The sequence below is a fragment of the Phasianus colchicus genome, chromosome 4 (assembly GCF_987193195.1).
Source record: "Phasianus colchicus chromosome 4, bPhaCol1.hap1.1, whole genome shotgun sequence".
In the NCBI taxonomy this organism is placed as follows: Eukaryota; Metazoa; Chordata; class Aves; order Galliformes; family Phasianidae; genus Phasianus; species Phasianus colchicus.
Genome location: NC_143439.1, coordinates 36,013,986 through 36,029,927, shown reverse-complemented (window position 1 = coordinate 36,029,927; position 15,942 = coordinate 36,013,986). Strand labels below are relative to the sequence as shown.

At 36.5% G+C, this 15,942-nt stretch overlaps 1 protein-coding gene across 1 annotated transcript in view; it reads right to left on the bottom strand.

Annotated features, from left to right (window-relative positions):
- The window catches only part of PDE5A (phosphodiesterase 5A), a 133,065-nt gene extending 118,270 nt beyond the window's left edge, over positions 1 to 14,795 (bottom strand). The window contains exon 1 of the mRNA XM_090139212.1: positions 14,248 to 14,795. The gene's annotated coding sequence lies outside the window, so the exon portion shown is untranslated. The remainder of the gene's footprint in view (positions 1 to 14,247) is intronic.
- Between the last annotated feature and the right edge of the window lie 1,147 nt (positions 14,796 to 15,942).

Below are 15,942 nucleotides of genomic sequence, written 5' to 3'. Positions count from 1 at the left end.
GAATATACATCTGTTCAAATCAATATATACTACCATAGAAAATATGCTGGGATCTGCACTAAGTAGTGCTGCATGAAGTTGTTTAAAAATATCCTGGAGACCAGATGCACATCTAGAACAAAATGCTGCAACTCAGGGCCAACAATAATACTTGGTTAGAATATAAAGTCATCTGGTGTATGGAAACTAAAGTCAAGGCAGCTGATTTAATCAACTGAAAGTACTGAATTTGGTTAGTATTCTATACTGTTTAGCAATTGTTTATTCCAATGATAGCAAGATTTTATGTTCTCCAAAGGTAAATACTGTTTATACTTTATAACCCTATGTTAAGGTGACTTTTCCCACCTCCCCACCCTGTGAAGGGGAGTTTGGCTTTGATCTTGAGTAACTGAGACAGAAATATCAAAAAGCACAGTAAATCCAACATAATACCTTCTTGCCCCAACACACATTCCAAAGTACTGAAAGAACACAACATTATTTTTTTCCTTGAGTTATTTACTCAAGAAAACAGATGAAAAATAGCTGTTCATGTGGCAAGCTCAGGAAGCTCATGAGCTTCCAAATGAATGTACTGTGTGTATATCTTAGTATACAACATACACCCAGTTCTATTTTGTTTTTCTTTAGTGCGTGGTGGCAGAGGAGATTTCTAAAAGCAAAGCAGCTGTTATTCCAGTAGTCCAGAAACAAACAGGAAGATAGCCTGAGAAGTAACTCTGTGGATTTTCTTTCTCTTTAGCGTGCAAGGTTATTGTGTATTAGATTCATATGCATATATATATTTAATAGAAAGTTAATGTTTTGAGAGATTTAATTTGCAGTTAGGGGCTTAGAGAGCTCCTTGGAGTTTATGTATTCAATTCCATAGTGCATGTTCTCTTGAAGGAGTATTTGTAAGAGCCTAATGTTGCCTAGTGAATTTGAATCTGTTGTATAGAGCCTGTGACTAGTGCTTATTACAAGCGCAAGTCGACTTTTTTGTTTGGATTTTTCTTTTTGATGTGTACATGGGAAGCATGCATACAACAGTTCTGTTTTTTGACCTCTCTGATAAGTTCCCATCAGATTTGGTTTTCAATTAACTATTAAAATGCAGGATTTTGAAAGCTATAATTCCGAATTATTCCCAGCCCTATCAGCTGGGCTTTTTGCTGGGAAACACCTTGGGGGCTGAAGGAGGAATTCTTCCCTCCAGGCCATTTATATGTCTTACAGGTGTGAATTTGCCCCTAGGGTTAAAGTAACTTCTTTGGACAGCTCACCCATAGATGAATTGGCCAAATGGTTTTTGTTGTTATGCAGTATGACCTTGGTCTCTTCTTACAAATCCCAGCTGCAGGGAGAAGAATGTGATGATTGAACATCTGCACATTTCACCTCCTAAGGCTTTGGTTTTAGTACTTGTTTTATGTCTACACTTTACAATACGTAGCTACCATAGCGTTAATCATGCAAAAAACCCAAAGTATGCCTGTGTCCTGGGAGGAATGTGTCTACTGATAGGCCTAGCTAACGGCAGAGCAGTCTTGGCCTTGACGCTCTGCTGTCATCTGAGATGCCAGAAACAAGGTATTTGTGGCTTTATGTACCCTAAACTTTCATCAGACAATTCTGAAAGACCCAGCTTCTGTCTGCTTTATACATACCTGACAACTGGTCTTGTGTAGCTCATTCTTCAGGGCTTTGCCTGAAGGCCTGCAATTATCAGGCAACTGAAATATTAAAAATACTAAGTGTTCATATGGTATGTAAATGCATGGTGTATAGTGTGTTTTCTGTTTAGGGACTATTCACCAGAGTAAGAATTTGGGTAGGCGCTTGATCTATGCTGTAAATTCCCTCAAGAAACTTAACCTGAGAAGGATATGAAGAAAATCTCAACAAACATGAAGTTTTGATCTACTGCTTATTATGTAAGAAAAATACAGGCAAAAGTCAAGGCAGGAATATAATGAAGCAGAAAGTAGGACTGAATTATCCTCTTTTAAAAATTAGAATTAATTATCTAATTTTTGAGTAAGAGGAACAACAGATTTATTAGGGGCTCATGAACAACATTAAAACCTGGAAATGACAATTAACAGCAACCCACTACTTGTTAAGTCCATGATAGAAGGTTCTAATTCATATGCCATCTGGAAGAGAAAATCTGGTTGAAAACAGCCCTTAAAACAAGCTCATCTCTTCGTTTTAAGTACTTCTCCGTTGGAATGCCTATGAACAGCAGTAGAAATAGGTGCAGTTATGGCTTCTACTGATTCAAGAGAATGCTTTTTTTTCTTTTCTTTTTTTTTTTTTTAGGCTAACTAAATAGGAGAGGGGTAACATGTTCTTTAATAATACATTAAAGATGAATAATGATAAGGTTATTAAAGCTATGTGATAAAGCTGACAGAATGAATTCATGGTCACTTAAAGCCATTTTAGATTGCAAAGTAGAAGAGGCTTTTAATTTTTAAAGCAGAGATTCTGGAGCAGATATTCATTTGACTGAAAGATGGCAAGAAGGCAAGATACTTCTATGCTAGAGTTTGTGAAAGATTAGGTAAAATGGTTCCTGTGGCAGCAGAGATTGGGTTTAATGTCTTAAGAGATCGTTTTTCATCACTTTTTGTCCCCATAACAAAAATATAGGTGAGAAAGTCAGTGTATTCTGCTCCTGTCTGCATTATCAGAAATAGTAATTAATTTCCAAGTAATTAACACTGTATAATCCCCCCTACATCAAGGACTGTAGGGGACAAAGACTGTGTAGGGGTCTGCCTTTAAAGCCTCTGTAATCCAGAACCCAGCATAGTTCCTGAGCAGTGAGATGAACAACAAATTAACAGAGATCCACCAGCCTTCTAGAACTTGCTAACCCCAGGAATTGTCCAAAGCAAATCAATTTTATTTATTATTTAACACTACAGAGCAAAAAAAGTATGTAAGTGGCATCAGTAATTAAACTTTCAGAATGATTACAAGTAGGACTGAAATAACATAAATTTTATTTGGTAAACACAGTACACCACTTAGGGACCTATTATGGTACGTGGCATAGAGGAGACGCAGGATGTGAGTGTTGATTAGTTTTAGCAGTTCTGCAGCTAAAATCAGACATTGCTTCTAGCCACATCTGCCTGTGTTCTTTTAAAAAGTGTTTGACATTATTATATTTGCTGAAATTAATGACCACAGCTAACTACAACTATAATTGGCATGTAACATTCTGAAACAGTGGAAAGATGTACTAATGAAAAATACACAAAGCCATATCTTGGTATGTGGACAATGAATACTGTAGGCCTTGACAACCAACTCTGTTTTCATGTGCACTGAAGATACTATCTGCTTGCATTTACTTTGTGCTTTGGAAAGCATCTCTCAAGTCATCATTCTTCTTCTTTGACCAGTTATCTTTGTCATGGTCCTATGCAAAGATGTGCTGTCAGCTGAAATTCATACCATTAGTCATATTGTTGATTCAGCTAGTCACTGCAACCTCTTGTATCAGTTTCTTCTTTATATATCTTTAAATTAGTGCTGATTATCACTGTGTTAAAATGATTGTGTGTATATATATATATTATATTAGTATTTGTAGAAGTTGCTAGAGACCTCCAGGAAAATTTTTAAGTTTTAAAAAAATCTAAAAATTAATTTCTGAATTAAAAAAAAATACTTAAAACAAATTGGATTCACCGCTGAAAACAGTGGGGCTTTCCTATTCAGTTCTGCAATTAGAGTAGCATACCCCAGGACTGTTCCTTTGGCATAGGAAAGATACAAGAGAAACTCAAACCATTTTGGTTTCAGGCTAGTCCAAAATAAGACTTGCTGTTACTTGAAGGTTGTCTATCAATAATAAATTCTTACTTGACGGTACATATTTAAAAGTTACTATATCTGTATAACAACATCCAGTTATAATCTTTAGTTAATCCTGTTTATTAGTATATGGAGTTAAATGCTGGTATACTGTCTTTGTAAATTCTAATAAATACTGCACAATTAAATAATATACCAAAAATCATATTATTTTTTTCTGTTTAGTATATTCTATTTTGCTTTGTACCACATATCGCTTTGATATGCTATGGTAGAATAGTCTGCTCAAAGAAACCGAGTGGCAGAAATCAGTGGTAAATGAGAACATCTGAAACTGAAAATATGTAAATTTAAAATTGATATCCAATGTCTTCTCCTGAATAAAGGCATGTCTTTCATGACATATGTGCTTGTTATCTGCTAATCTTAACATTCAAGAATATTTCAGAGTAGAACAGGACTGCCTTCGGAAGAGATCTTTGGATGAGCAAATTCTCCTGTGGCTCTTTAGGAAGTCAAAGTCTGTGAAAGAACTTTGGTTGCAAAGAGTCTCTTTTGCGTAGAAGGCAAAAGTAAAAACTTGAAGTCCATACCACATGTAATTTGCTGTCTGTTGATTTTTCCCATACGTAGCCAGTTTTCTCTGGGGGGAAAAATGCAGATGGTAATTGGTTTTTCCATAGTTGTGCAAGGATTTTGTTAACAGATGCTGACCGATTCTGTTCTGTGCCATTGGATGGCTGATTCTCAGAGTACTTGCTCAGGGCTGCCAAGTTTTGAAATCTTGATGCACATGCTGAGTGTGAATAAAAGTTTTATTACTTTGAACAAGACTTCTTAGCTCAATTCCTTTGTTTACATTGACCTGGATATTAATGACCTGTTATTTGAAGTGGACATAAAAATGTCATACGGACTAAATCAAATCAGAATATTTCTTAGTTTTATTCTTCAAATGTTTAATAGTTAATATCGCTGTGCTTCACTCTTCCCTTTGATTTGTGTTTACTGGCTACACGATCACCTTTTTAAATAAAATATAAACCCACAAATCATTTGGCTGCTTTTGTTGTAATTCCTATGAGCAGAGTCTCTTCTTGTGGAGGTGAAGGAATGGTTCCTCAAAGAGAGTGCATGTGCAGGACTTTTCCTTTTAAGTATTTAAAATAATCACTTAGTATAATACAAAAGTCTTCAGGGCCTAAAATCTTTCAATTATCATAGGAGAAACTTGAATTATTCCTGCTTAAGATTGTCTCAAGTTTTAAAATACTAATCTTGAATATTTTAAATTCTAGGCTAGGCCTGTAGCCTTGGCTGTCATTCACCTTTTTATAAAGAAATTTGTTTAATCTGGTAATATGAATACAGAAAATGAGTGACTTGTTTTTTCCTCTTTAGGTTTTCTTGTTTCTTTTCTTATGTTTTGTTAGTGAGGACAAATGAAAGACAAACATGTAAAGAGTTACATTTCAGAAAGAAAACTGATCTCCTAAAGTGTAGTTAATGAGAAAATGACTTTTTTTTTAATTAAATGATTGTTTCCCATAAGATCTTATTTATAATATTTAACTAGGATATACACTTAGGGAATTACTGTATCTGTAATCTAGGAATTAAATTAAAACTAATGAGAGAAGTTATATATGAAAACTCAAATGACTTTCTTTAAAAAGGTATGCTTCGATTGTGCTGCTGCACTGGAAGTTTGATGCGGACAAATACGATGACATTTGTTGCACTTTTAGATAAAGTGCTTCCGGAGGAAAATGGCACTTGACCACAGTAAAATCACAAATAATGTCCATATTTACTTAAATTCATGAAGCTAATCTCATCTAGGTGTTATATCATAGCCTTCTGGTATTCAAGAACAAACCAACAAGAGCAAACCAATAAATGCCCTTGCTTTCCTCATACGAGAACTGACAATGTGAGAGCCAACCTGATCAAATGATCTAAGAAGCTCCAAGCGAGCAGTACCCCATCTTCACTGGCCTCTGCGGTGATGCTAGGCAGCTGCTTAAAGCAGCACTGTATGTTGTTGTTCTTGTCAGCATTAGAAGCAGAATTTTAGTGTTTCAACAATCTGTTTATGATATTGTACGATTCAACAAGAGCTGTCACCACCTTTTGAGACAGCATCTTACAATTCTTTCTGCATGGTGGGATGACCCAGAAACAACTGATGCACTTGGGAAGATCAACGTATTTCTGTTGTGGACTGTGAAGTGACTGACAGGTTAAGGATGTGCTTCAGGCAAACTTCTGGTATCTAAGATGTGTGGCTCTGTATATAGTGTAGGGAGGTGCCTAAACGCTGTGAAAAATATATGAAACATGGTTGTTCTGATTTTGATTCAGTTACAATCAGCAAGAGATGGACTAATCTGTAAAAAGTGAGTGCTAACTTGGGACTAAATTTCAAGGCTGAAATGGTTTTGAAACAGTTTTTAACCTAACTGTATGTCTAGCACTTGATTTATATATGTACATGATGACTGTAGCATGTTACGCAAATCATTAAATCATAGAACAGAATCATAGAATAGTTTGGGTTGGAAGAGACCTTTAATATCACCTAATTCCAGCTCCCCCTGGTATAGGCAGGGACACCTCCCACTAGACCAGGTTTCTGAAATCCCCATCCAACCTGGCCTGGAATTCTTCCAGGGAGGGGACATTTATAACCACCATCACATAGGAATGACATGCAAAAAAAATCCTATTGTACAATTCATGTTGTATGTGACAATGTGATTCATCTACTTGGAACTTCAGAAGCCCGATTAGTCTTCATCTTTTCTTTTTTTAGTCTGATAAATTAAATCCATTATTCAGTTCAAGTTTAGGTAAGTCAAATATTTTAGAAACACATCTTGTGATTTGATTTATGCAAGGCTGATTGTGTCTGGTATATGTTTTCCACAGAAATTGCAAAAGTTCATCTTAAAACTCAGTAGTAGTTTTCTTTACTAGTTTTTTATTTTAATTTTTTTTTGGACCCTTACGTAATTTATCATAATTGGCAACCTTATCAAGCTTCCATGATTCTCATGATTCTAATAAGAGGCTGGAAATTCTTGTTCTTAAAATAGGAAGACTGAATTTATTGCTGTTAGAGAAAATATTTAGGCAGACCTATTTAGTTTAGTAACAGTAAAATGATTCATAGGCTTCAAAAATGGTCCCTGAAATTTTACTTGGATCATCTCTATGGAAGTATGACAGGTGAGCTCATAAAGGTCAGAGAATAGCAGATAATAAATAACATTGCTAGGGAGTTTTGAGACTGTGATGAATAAGGAGAAAGACTGTACGTGAAGCCATAGCATAAGAGTGTTGAAAACAGATCTCCACTTACATGGATGCGTATCTATCTTCCATATATATCTCAAGAGCATTAATGGACCAAATTTTGCAGAGTGCTGCATGTAGGCGGAACCTTATACTTATGACACTGAAGTTAGCACTTGTGCATGATGAAGTCTAATGTGTAGACCAATTAAAACCAACTTTTTAAAGCTTGCTTATGTCTCTTTTACTGTGATACCAAGGCCACACAGAAATAAAGCCCTATGGAAAACTTAAGAAACTTTAGAACATCACACTAGACTTCTGAAGAAGAGTTGTTTTTTTTTTTTCCCAAATACTTTTTTACTGCTAAAAGATTGTTGTCTTAATTACACTGAATGAAAGTAACTCAGATGGCAGTGTTCAGTGATTTTACTAAAATGTCTGCATATATTATCTGCCTAAAAGCATTTTGTGGCAGTGCTCGTACATTTACTTAGTTAAATATACATTTTTCCTATACCAAAAATCTCTATCTCATCCATCTTAGCTCCAGAAAAAAATAAAATGAGGCTAACAGCAATTTGTTGGTATTGGCATACAACAGTGTTTTTCAAGCTTTCTTTGTCCTTTCCTTTCAAGGAGAAGATGCAGAGGCTTTTGGTTATAAAGACATAATCTAAACAAGCATGTAGTTTTAAGAAATTAAAGGATACAGTGACTAAGATGGGACTGGATTGTAAAGAAGAGAGACAATGAAATAGCAAATTACCAAATTTAGGAGGAAAAGTAGGATAAAAACTGAAGGTGATTTTTTAGAGTTTCAAGAGACCTATTAGCAAAGCAGATGGATATAAAATGAAATGAGAACTAATTGGGATCTAATAAGTACAAGAAAAATCTGAAATCTGGAAGACAAATCCTGTATCACCCCAGGCAGTCACTGATCATTAACAGCATTTCTTACCAAAGAAAGTACATTTCTGAGAAATCCAAGAACAGTGTAATTTTTTGAATGATTGCTCACATTTTTCAATTAAACAAATTGAACAACCAAATCCAATTTTTATTTACGTTCTACTTGATCACACACAGATATGTAAATTGTTCATTTATTGCTGGTGCCATCCAGCCGCTCTAAGTTAAATGCAATGATGTCAGCTCTCAGTTCTGTGTGAAATTTTCTAGCTGAGATACAAGACAACCGTTTTCAGGTAACTGTTGTTGGATAGAGACTCACGAGAGCCATTGGCATCTCAGGAGGAAAAGGCTACCTGTTTTCTCTTCGTGCTGCACTGGGTGGTGATAACAGTCTTGGCCAAGAGAGCAGGGCCATAACAGAGTGACACTGATGTGCTGTGTTGGCCTGTCAAGTATAGCTAGGGACACGCTGCTTGTGTTTGGGTGTGACAGGTGGCATATGAAAGAATTGGAACTGGGGAGAAGCTGCTGCAGGAGCGAGAGAAGTGAATGCTACTTGCCTTCTGGGACTGTTGTTCCCAGTGTGGTACCCATTGCTGCTACAAACTAATTCTATTACTACTGTGTAAGTGGGCACTATTTCCTTCAACTGTCTCTGCTCTTTGTATTTTCTCTAGGCAATTAGCACCAGGCATGGCAATGGGGATGACTTTATTACGCAGAGTGCAATCTGGACAGTAAGTAGCACTGTCTGTAGGTCTGTGCTCTGTCTTCTCTGTGCACCTTGTACCTGTGCATACAGAAAGAGTTCCTGCCATTTGCTCCTTCTCTTTTTGTTCTCCAAATGTCATGGTTTTATGACTTTTGGTTATCGGTATTCCACATCATAACATCATGCAGTGCACTGGAAGTTAAAGTGTTAATACTGCACTTCTGGGCACCTGTCTGGAAGAGAAGAACCACATACACCAGGGGGCTTTGCAGTTAGAGAGGAGATGTAACTCCTGGCAAGGTCACCTGATGTGCTCTTCTTTGTCAGGCTCTTCTCCCTGCTGCTCAACTGGACTGCACATCCCACCTCAGTGTTATGGTGAGGTCTACCGACCTTTCGAACATTCTCTCTCTCATTATATTTGATTTATTTGCTTCAATTCTAATTATATTGTATTATAGTGTATTATCTTGCATTCCGATACCGTATTTAGTAAATTAGTTTGTTTCTCCTCAGATCGTTGCCGCTGTTTTTCATTATTTTGGGGTCGCCTGTTCCCTTTTCTGGAGGCACAGATTTTGCGAAATCCTTCCGCCCCGCCAGTCATGGAACTGGGCCAAACCAGCCCGTAAACCGTTGACATCAAAGCAAACTAAATTTGGGGTCTGCTAACTCTTTGCTTTTATACAGTTGTGTTTCAGAGGAATAAAAAGGATCTCTGCTTACCTGATAGAACTGCCTTTATCTTTACATCTGCTTAGTAATAAATATGAACACTGTTTTGTTTCCTTCTACGAGACCTGCAAAGCTAAAAAACAAAAAGAATCTAGTCTAACTAAATTCCAACTGTCTACTTCTAAGGCAAGCCTACATGTCACTGAATTCTTATTACTGATGACTGTGTCAACCAGAATGGAACAGAGTTGATACTTTCAGAGTCTACACTTGATTTTTTTTTATATGAAATTAAGAAATACCTTTCAAGACATGCTATATAATAAAGAAAGATAGGCAGAACTAAAGCACCAATTTTTATGTGCTTATTTGAGGGTAAAATCACACTTTAGGACACTGGGATTAATTTTGCCATCTGAATTATGGGGTCAGGCTTGCTTCAGAAACTCAGATTTTGTTAAACTGAGAATACAGGCATATTACAGGGAACGTAAGAAATCTTCATGATTCTGGTCAATCAATAGTGATTTTTTTTTTCATTTCAATTTTGGGAATAAGCTTGACTCTACTTTTAGAGGCTAATGAAGTAGCTGCCCCAGAAACTGATGTGTGCTATGTTGAAGAGTTTTACATTTAAAGAAGGCACAAGGAACTTCTGCTTATAATCAATTTCTAGCTACTGCTTGAGTGGAGAAAAGATCAGATCATCATGATATAAGTGACAAATTCTATATGGAAAAGGAGTGGAAAAAAAATACTTTCTTCCTGTGTCATGCAGGCAATTGGCTCAGTTCCTGACGAACTTACACAGCACATAGATCATCTGTTAATACCAAACTAATGTGGTCTTGAGATCCTGAGGGCTATGCAGATGATTGCTTCTGAAATGAGATTGGGCTTTCTCCTGCTAGAGGAGAGTACCCAACAGATACCCAGGTCTATGAGCCAGAGACTGGCTTCATTTAAAAAACAAATGAAGCGTAGCTGATTTGTGCTAGCTTTTCTGCTGGAGAGCTAGAGTGTTACACATTGCTTTAGAAGACACTGAGGATTCTGATTTGAAGAAACATGTGCTTCATGCTCTTATGCTATGGAACTTATTAAAAGTTAATGTTACTTTCAAAATCTCTTGCAGGTTAAATGAGAACTTAATGGCTTTGAATACAAAAATTCTGAGATGTCATTTTTCCTATCACTGTGCCAAAGCTATTTAAGTCACGCCTGAAACTAACAATTCGAAGCAATCTGTCTTTCTTTAGCTTTCCTATAAGAAAGATAGAGCCCTATTCTTAAAGCTATTGATGGGTTGCTAGTTTTAATAACTTAAAAACGTCAGACTTTGCATAAATGCTCTTCTCAGTGTACGTGGTTATAACTTGTACTTCCTTTTGAATCAGCATGTAAGACAATTTTATGCAGAATGCCTCTAGCTATGATTTTCCACTTATACATATATTTTTTTTTGACAAAAGGAATGAAGAGCAGACATGCTCAGACTAACTGATAGGCAGCTAGGAAGACTTTGTGAAGACTAGTGGCTTATGACAAACTAAAATCCTTTACAAACAGATTTACAATTAGTTTGATACACAGTCAGCTACATTTGATTGGATTTCTGAGGAACTGAGAAATTCTGAATGAATCAGAGAGCGTCATCTCTTTTTAAATGTGCTTAATGTTCTGTCAGCCATGCAGACAATGGAAGACATTTGTCAAAACAGATGGCAGTGCAAGCCCCTCCACTGCTGAACACGAACGGTGAGTTCAAGGACCAGTTAATGGCAGGAGAGCCAAGAAATATTTTGAGATTTAGTTGAACATTGAATATACCCCAAAAAATACACTATTGCAATTCCAGAACTTCTTGGCTATAGCACACCCACAATACTGCAGGAACAGTCATTTTATATTCTGATTTTCCAGCCAAAATGAAGAACTGCTGAGGTGCATGAAAAATAAGATGTAGCGTTAAACATGGTTTTTGAAAAGACATGTTGAACAGCTGGTTCAGTCCAATAAAACATATTTTACCTAGCAGTTCATGGTATTCTACAGTGCCATTCAGTTGCTTTTCATACACTAAGGTAAATATTATCATAAAAGAAATTATGCATATAGAGTATGCTAAGACTAAATGTGAAAATATCCCGATTTTCTATTTAAAAATGCTGGCTTGTTACACCATAGTAGGTTTAGCAGAGCAGTTAGATAACCTGTTAAGCAGCTTAAATTACTTTTTTTAAATTAATCTGAAGAACTGTATAGAGATGTTCATCATAGAATAACAGAATCATTTGAGTTGGAAGGGGGAACCCTTAAAGGCCATCTAGCCCAACTCCCCTGCAATGAACAGGATTATTTGCAACTACATCAGGTGCTCAGAGCCTCTCCAGACTGACCTTGAATGTCTTCAGGAATGGGGCATGCACCACCTCTCTGGGCAACCTGTGCCAATGCCTCATGTGCTCTACACCCTGTGTAACTTTCTTATGAGCATGGAACAACAACAGGTACTTAATTTCTATGACTATGGTTTCAAATCGGACCTAGAATATATATTTTTCTCCTTATAAATATATTAGATTCTTCTTTCAAAAAAACTACTCACTGATATATTTTGACAATCTTTAGACTATGCATTTATTAAATTAGTACTGTTTTAAGATGCATTCATTATAGTCTTGTTTTTTGTTTTTTTTTTCTAAAAATGCATTAGACTTCTTTCTGTCAGAAGAAAATTTAAGTGCTGTTGCCATCCAAAATAGCCTTAAACCATGTGCAAGTCTGTTGATGAAAGCTGTTAGATACATCTGGGTTAATGAAGTTTCTGTAATTTATACCTTTCTAGGACCCTTTTCAAAATGTTTATTCTGACTGGACTTTGGAATTATCCCTACCTAGATTAAAGAAGTCCATGCTTGCCTGGACATTATCTTTGCTTCAAGGGAATTCTAGCAACCAAATGTTCCAGAGGATGCTGGTGGAAAAAGATTACTAAAGTTGTGTGTCGTCTGGCATGATTGTTCTTAAGCCCGCGGGGTGCTGAGGAAGTGAAAAGAGGAGGAACAGGGAGAACCCATTTAAAACCACTTCTGTGCCTGTAACAGATTTATTTCTTCCTAATCAAAATGTTACATTAGATACAAGATGCTCTAAACTGCAGCCTCCCTGTCAGCTGTCACCAGCAGACCAGACCACAATTTCTCCACCTTGGAGAACAGATCAGGGTTCAAATGGTGATATCACTAGAAGAATTGTAGGCATACTTCCATATGTCTCGCTCAAAAACGTAGTGATCTTTATGCAATGAATTTGGCCAATAAGTCATTTCTTGCAAGGCGGAGATGGAAGATGTGAGGAAAATAGCTGTTAAGTTTTGCCTTAAGCACTGAAGATCAGTGCGAATGCCCTACGCAGATATTAATGTCCTTCTGTTGGCAGTAGTATTCAACTTCTAAGAAACTGCACGTTCCAGGTAACTGTGGCAGATGAACAGTGACACAGTGAGGTTTGTAAAGATGTGGGAGGTAATTATTAAAACTAAGGACCTTGAGGATTCCCTTGTCAGATAACAGCTTGCTGTTGTGGCTGTCTCAGGAGGATCACCTGCTTATAGGAAGCACACTTCCACTTTTTTTTTTTTGTTGTTTTGCTACAGCACTTGAGTTTTATCAAACTTTTTTTTTGGTATATCATCTTTCACTCTCACAGTGTAGTTTGCTCACCAGTCATTCCTGGATCTGAAGCATCTGGGAGCAGTATAAAGAAGTGAAAATGGATGCACAAGACTGGAAAACCATGCCTTTACATATATTCATTAAAAAAAAGAAAAAGAAAAGAAACTCTAAGTGAACTGTTTTCAGAAATCTGGTTAATAAACAAGGCATTTCTTACCTTTGTGAATGTGTTTAGTACTGTTTAAACCAAAAGAAATGTTATTGACCATTAATTCCCCTATAAACTTAAGTTCTTTCATTTTAATTTCACAATGACAACACACTTTGTTTCATGGTATTCCGGGGCTATTGAGCTTTATGAGCTTATATCACTTTTGCTATAACAACTGGAATGTAACCACCTGCATATTTATCCTTCTAGTCAAATTTCCCTTCATTTGACAGACCTCTAACTTTGACTTCATATATTCTGTGAGAAAGAACAAAGATAGCTTGTGGTCTCTTATTATGCAGCACAAACAGATTATATCCTTTAAGGTCTGATCAAATATCTCAGTAAATTCAGATGCATGCAGTAAGCATTACTGTTATTAGGCCATGCTAAAGTAAGAGTGGAATTCCCAGTTCTTCCCTAAAGAGCACCAGTGGGTTATTCCTAGTAACTCTTTTTCATGCAGAATGTGGCTTTGTTTTTGCTTGGGATTTCAAAAGGTACCATGCTATTTTTAGTTACTAAATAATATGATTTAGTAACTGTTCTCAATAGACTGTGTTGGCATCTTGCAAGGGCACCATTCTATTTTCTCTTAAAATAAAATCAGTGCTATGAAAGCTGCGTTATTCTTGTGTAAGCATTTATATATATATTTCTTTTGCACATTAATCCTTAGCATTATTTTGCTAAGAACAAACTTATTGTGCCAAAAAATCTCCTGAACCCCAATTACAAACCATTCTGCAGCCAAAATTTCTCATGTAAATGCCACATCACATTAGGTAGGTAGCAGGTTCCCCAAGGAGATTATCTGTAACCAACTTTTCTGTTTTCTGAGCCTTATGATTGCTGTGCATTCAAAGCATTGTTCATTTATTGTATTTGTAATCTAGTTAGATTGTATAATTTTTATCCAGCCAGTTTGCTTTCAGCCTTACCTCAGTATTCACAACCTCATCTTGCTGAGAAGTCTTATCCAGGCTTCTTATCCTGGAAACTTGGGGCTTTTTATTTGTTTTATTAACTTCCATGCCTTGCAAGCAGTCCAGTTTTTGTTCAGTCGGTGTTCAGTAGGCTGGTGCATGTCTCTGCACTGCTTGGGTTTTCTTTAATCAACATATGGGCTATAATATATTGGTTGTTTTGAGTCTGATGTCATGGGAAAAAGTGTTGCTGGAGTCAGTATGGAAACGTGCCCAGATACGCTCAAGTTGTTTCTTCCTTGACTGTAGTATCATCTGCTTGGAACTTTTCACTTGCCTTCTAATGGTTATTCCTGCTTGTCCACAGGCTGTTTCCAGTCCAAATATAGTGCTACTTGATTGAAAAAATCCAAGGAGCAGTTTTCTTTTTGGCGTGCATTTAGATATCCCAACTTAATCCTTTCTGGAACTTCATGGTTCAATTTGTCATAAAATGTCAGGGCTCACTAAGGCTGTCCCTCCGGACATTGCAGAGTAACTTCTGTGTCTGCAAGGCAAGAAGAACTCTGCAGAAGTTTGGAATGTTTTTCAAACTCTTTTCTCCCTGTGAACTCATTGTGAGGAAACACTGACCTAAGGTACCCTCATAGAACTCCTACTGACCTGTAATCTGGATTGTGCAATACATTCAGGGTTATGCCTTATGTTGGAGTGTTTTTCTTGCACTAAAGGATTTTTTCTTACAATATTTGGGAATTAGTTTAAGAGCACAGCCTAATTTTACTAGCTTGGCTGCTTAGCTAAAGAATATTAGTGAGAATAAACTAATGTAACTCCACTAATAAATAGCAGAGTGGAGTTACAACAACAGAAGAAATAGTCCTTAGATTCTAAGGAAATCATTACAGGGTAGGAACAGATCAGTAGTATCTTGAAAAGCTGTAACATTTTCCTAAACTGTATAAGTAATGTGTGGAAATTTAACAGGAAAGGAAAATCTAACTGGAAGTTTAATATTGTTATTGTTGATGGCATAGTTGTAAGAAAACGGTGGAAATCTCTTCAGGATTAAGCTGTCCTAAGCTTTAGCTTCAGATATGTAGTACCTGTTCAGGAAAAGAGACTCAGCAGGCCTCAGAGTTTGCATGTTCTTGTTAAAACGGTCAACAAACTGAGTGCAAAATGTAACAGCTCCTGTTCTGTAAATACTAGCTGAGATTTTTCTGTAACTTAACCCAGCTGCATTAAGAATGGGTTTTCCTGAGAACAAAAAAGGCACCATTCTAACTTGAAGGTTGTCTTGCTGCCAGATTTCAAGCTTCTGTTACAAATCATTATGGCTCTTCAGAAAACATATGAAAAATATGGATGTTGGCAAAAATATCCTTCACTAAGTTTGTTCCAAAAATGGCTGAACTATTTTCTATCAAGCTTTCAAATAAATAAAGTCCAGAGTTTAAGTAGCAGAAATTTCAACCTGACTAGTTGATATTTGGCATATTTGAAAAGCTAAGTGTTTAATGAAAATAATTAGGCAGAGTGAACTGTTGATTTCATAATGTGCTCATCCTATAATAACAGAACTAAGACTAAAAGGAAAGGATCAGGATAAGTCCATCCAACTTCTTTGTAATACAGTTTATCTAAGTAGACAGACATGGTCCCGTATCAGAACTGAACACTATAGGTCTTTAAGTGTTGTCCAGTTAC